Here is a 5,358-nt window from a genome sequence, read left to right as displayed (position 1 = left end):
CTAGAGAGAGAGAGTAAAGAGAAGAAAGAATGAAAAATGTGTGAAGAAAATGAGGGTGGGTGTAACATCCAGATTCCCAGGTATATTATCGATTCATTAAATTTTTTTTCGAGTTTGTGGAGGAACTTGGCGAGTTGGCGCCAAGACTCGCCGAGTAGGGATGCGGATGTTCACTCTAGTTCATGTCTGGACTCGGCGAGTCCACGCTGTTTAGTGAAGCCCTAATTTACAGGGCTTGGGACCTATTTAAAGGCCCTTATGGCCATCCATTGTGGCTACATCACCCCAGAGAGAGTCTCAGATTGTTTGAGGAGCAAGGAGTGACCATTGTTGATCGTGGTGGTGTCATTTAGTGAGAAGAAGGAGGTTCTAGCCAAGGGAAAACAAAGGAGGTTGTTACTCTAAGGACTAGAGGTATTATTTCGACTCTTCTTCTGTTTTGGGAAGGATATGTGGTTTTAAGGTTTCTTGTACCCTTGACTAAGTTGTTTTGTGGTCCAAATAGTCCCTTCTGAAGATGAGGTTTCGTACCTGGACCCATAGAGGTCCAGAGAGCCTTATTCTTCAAGCTTTATGAAGAACAATGGAGGTCATGACCTTGGGTTAAGGTATTTGGGACAAAATCACCATTTGATGCCTATTGGTTGAGTTATAAGCATCAAGATTCAGACTTTACGTGACATTTATGCTTGGGAAGGTTAGATCTATGGATTAGGGGCACAGATCTGACCATAGGAGGTCAATAGAGTCTGTACATGGCATGAAGTCGCCGAGTTGTTCTTGGGACTCGGCGAGTAGGGTTAAGGTCCACACAGATCACTCAGTGAGTAGACTTGCTGAGTTGGGGGATAACTCACTAAGTCAGAAGGGGGTAAAAAGACTGGAGTTCAAGGCGGTACTCGCTGAGTTGTTCTTAAGACTCGGCGAGTTGAGTCGGGGTAGCCCCGCGATTCACGACCAGGTGTGACTCGTCGAGCATAGGGTAGGACTCAACGTACCAAGTGGTGTAGAGAGTTAGTAGACATGTGTGTACTCGCCGAGTCACCGGAGTGCACTCGGCGAGTTGGGTCAAGGTTGACCGTTGACTTTTGTTGACTTTTAGGGTTTGGTCAACAATGGGGTCCTTGAGTCAAAGAGGGGGGGGGGGTAAAATAGTCTTTTACCCTTTTTGATGGTGACAATAGAGGGTCGAGTCTAGCCTCGAGCGTTATGTTTATGAGGGTATTACTTTGTGTGAATAGGCGGAGGCTAGGCAATACTTCTACCGAGTCAGAGATTTACGAGACGTCTGAGGTGAGTCTTCTCATTATGCCTTACCCGATGGGGTAATTATATGTGACCGAAGGGTCTTATGTGTATGATGTATATGTGATGTAAGTTATATGTGATATGAGCATGATGTGGGCCGGAAGGTCAAGATGATCCGGACCGGAAGGTCAACCGAGTATGGGATGGAAATCCCCTGAGACACTTGGATGGGAAGCTCCTATGGCCTGGAAAGGCGTATGTGATATATGTGGTATTTTGGGGAACTCACTAAGCATTTATGCTTACAGTGTCATGTGTGATGTGTTTCAGGTACTAGCAATGATCGCGGGAAGGTGCCGGCATGACTCGTACACACGCACATTGGAGTTTAAACATTTTGATCTTGGGGTTTTGTACTGATACAATGTTGATACAATGTTTTTATTTATGAATGCAAACTATATTTCATGGTTTTTCAAAAGTGAAAAATTGTTCAAATTTTTACGGTGTTACAAGTTGGTATCAGAGCCTTGGTTTGAGGGATTTGGATACATCTTCGGGCATACCTGAACTCAAACTGGGGATTTGAGGAAGTTTTTAATAATAAAGTAAAATTTTTGAAAAAAAGAGGAAAAGGGTTTTGAGACAAATGGAGCAGAGCCGTATGTACGATCAGCCAGCGCCCGAACAGTGATTTCCCAAAATACTCTTATAATAAGTGTTATCAGACATGCTATGTTGTGCTATATGATGAATTACGATATACATGCTAGAGTAGACTAGGTATTATTATTAGGACTAGAGTGGCTTGGTATATGATGCCTTAGTCTAGGGGTTTTGCTGCTAGAAATTCTTAAGAGTGTTTAGGTAGCAGCAAGGTGCTTACGAGATAATTGCTAGCGAGTAGCACATGATAGTAAGAGTAGAGCACTTGGGATTTGGGGCTCAAGGAGGACGACTTGGGATGAATATCGATGCGGTATGGACGGTAGTATTGGGCCCGTACTACTGAAGATACCAGGTTGGTGCACAGTCCAAGTAAGAATCCTTAGGGCGCTAAGGAACCAGTGGGGTGGAGTTATCGAGTGTGATTATACTCGAGTGGGTCCCTAATATTCTTATGTTGTATTTCAGAGGGAGATCATGGTTGGGACGCGCCACACACCAGAGGTCAATGAGACGAGTGATGATGAGATCCGTAGGATCATCCACGAGGAGGTGGCTGCGGCCATCAGGGCTGAGATTCCAGAGATGTTCGTGTCTATTAAGACCAATTTGATTGAGAATTTTGATGAACGGTATGCTACTCTTTCTGATGCTGCTGTTGCTGCAGCCACTGCGGCCGTTGCTGCTGCCAGGCTGCATGGGGGTGAGTCGTTGTTGTATCGGGAGTTCAGCAACACGAAGCCACCGGAATTTGACGGAACTCGGGATCCGATAGCCGCGATGAGGTGGGTTTCTGACATAGAGGGGTGCTTCTACACATGTTCCTGTCCGGAGCATCTGAGAGTTCGGTTTGCGCTGAACCAGCTTCGCTTGGGAGCGAAGGAGTGGTGGAAGTTTGTGACGACACACTACACCCCTGCTGAGCTTGTTGCAGTAACCTGGGAGAGGTTCATTGCTATGTTCCGAGATGAGTACGTTCCCCAGGTGGAGAGGGAGCGATTGGAACAGGAGTTTCAAACCATTAAGCAGGGTACTGAGTCGGTTACAGAGATTACACGGAGGATTCACGAGAGGGCGATATTCTGCCCTAAGCACGTGTCGACCGAGCAGGCACGTATGAGTCGATATCTGAGCATTTTGAGGAGAGACATTCGTGAGTTTGTGTCAAACTCATCATACCAGACATTTGCTGAGCTTCAGGAAAATGCCCGGAAGAGAAAGATCGAATTGGAGACCCGGGCCAAGGAGGAGGCCGAGTCTCAGAGGATGGATCGGCATACGGTACCATCTCAACCGGCAGCCAAGCGGGCCAATCCCGCCGATATGAGGACTGGGGGTCAGAAGGGCCGCACTTGCGAAAAGTGCAGCAAGGGTCATGACGAAGTTTGTACGGTTGGTGCTTGCTACAAGTGTGGCAAGGAGGGGCATATCACCAAGGATTACCCCAAGGGATTCATGGTCTGTTTTCACTGCAACCAAACCGGGCACTGGATGGCGGAATGTCCACAGTTGCGAGGGACGATGCAGGGAGCACCTCAGGTATCTTCCCCTACTGTTGCAAGAGCTAGTGAGAGTCGGCCGGTGAAAGCCGAGGCGCCAAAGGCGCGAGGGAGAGCATTTCAGCTGAAAGCGGAGGAGGTCCGTGCAGCACCTGACGTCGTGGCTGGTATGTATTCTATCATGTATTCATTTATGATTGAGATATTATGCTTATATTATGTTATGCATAGGTACTTTTCTTGTGAATTTTGTACCTGATCTAGTGTTATTTGACTCGGGTGCGAGTCGATCTTTTGTATCGTTGGCATTTAGCCGACACATCAGTATGAGTAGAGAGGCATTGAGTTGACCTCTGAGAGTTTCCATAGCGGATGAGAGAGCAGTCTATGCCACCGAGGTGATTCGAGGCTGTGTGCTTGAGATTTTCGTGGTTGAGTTTCCGATCGATTTGATTCCCATTGCGATGGGGGATGTCTGTGTCATCATGGGCATGGACTGGTTGAGCAAATTTGGAGCGATCATCAACTGCGAGCGACAGCTGGTGACCATGCGAGACCCTAGTGGGGGAGTTCTTACAGTGTACGGCGAGGGTACACGTTCTGGGTCGGCGTTTTGTTCAGCCGCCAGGGCGAGACAGAGTCTCCAGCAGGGATGCAAGGGATTTATAACGTATGTGATGGACACGAGGGTTGATTCAGAGAGACTGAGGTCAGTGGAAGAGGTCCCGATAGTGTGTGAGTTCCCAGATGTATTTTCGGAGGAGTTGCCAGGTGTGCCTCCCGCGAGGCAGGTATAGTTTAGTATCGATTTGATCCCAAGGGCTGGGCCTATCGCTAAGGCGCCCTATCTCCTTGTGCCTCCCGAGATGCAGGAGTTGTCCTCGCAACTTCAGGAGCTGCTGGGAAGGGAGTTATTCGGCCGAGCACTTCGCTGTGGGGAGCACCTATCCTTTTCGTCAAGAAAAAGGATGGTTCACACCGGATGTGCGTAGATTACCGGGAGTTGAACAAGTTGACGGTCAAGAACCGTTATCTGTTGCTGAGGATTGACGATTTGTTCGATCAGTTGCAGGGAGCGTCTTGGTTCTCCAAGATCGATCTGAGGTCTGGATATCATTAGGTAAGGGTGTGGGATGAGGATATCTAGAAGACAACATTCAGGACTCGTTACGGGCATTACGAGTTCGTGGTGATGCCTTTCGGGCTCACCAACGCACCAGCGGTGTTCATGGATCTAATGAACAGGGTGTGCAGACCGATGTTGGATTGCTCGGTGATAATTTTCATCGAAGACATTTTGGTGTATTCTAGATCTAGAGAGCAGCATGAGGATCATTTGAGGGAGGTCCTTGGGGTTTTCAGATCGGAGAGGCTTTATGCCAAATTCTCCAAGTGTGATTTCTGGTTGCGAGAAGTCCAGTTCCTAGGATATCTCGTTAACCAGAAAGGGATATTGGCCGACCCGGCCAAGATTGAGGCGGTGATGAGTTGGGAGGTGCTGAGATCACCAACGGAGATCAGGAGTTTCCTAGGACTGACAGGCTATTATCGGAGGTTTATCAGGGATTTCTCCAAGATCGTCGTGCCACTCACTAAATTGACCCGGAAGGGTGTAGCTTTTTCTTGGGATCCAGAGCAGCAAGCCTCCTTCGAGACACTTCGCTAGAGGATATGCGAAGCCCCGGTGTTAGCCCTTCCAGAGGGAATGGAGGATTTTGTGGTATATTGTGACGCGTTGATATCAGGGTTGGGAGCAGTGCTTATGAAAAGGGGGCATGTGATAGCGTATGCATCGAGGCAGCTGAAGCCTCATGAGGCGAGGTATCCTACCCACGATTTGGAGTTGGGGGTAGTAGTGTTCGCCCTCAAGATCTGGCGTCACTATCTGTATGGAGTCCAATGTACCATTTACACGGATCATAAGAGCCTGAAGTACTTGATGGAT

This window comes from Lactuca saligna, chromosome 5 (assembly GCF_052625555.1).
Source record: "Lactuca saligna cultivar CGN05327 chromosome 5, ASM5262555v1, whole genome shotgun sequence".
Lineage (NCBI taxonomy): Eukaryota > Viridiplantae > Streptophyta > Magnoliopsida > Asterales > Asteraceae > Lactuca > Lactuca saligna.
This window is presented reverse-complemented; position numbering follows the sequence as displayed.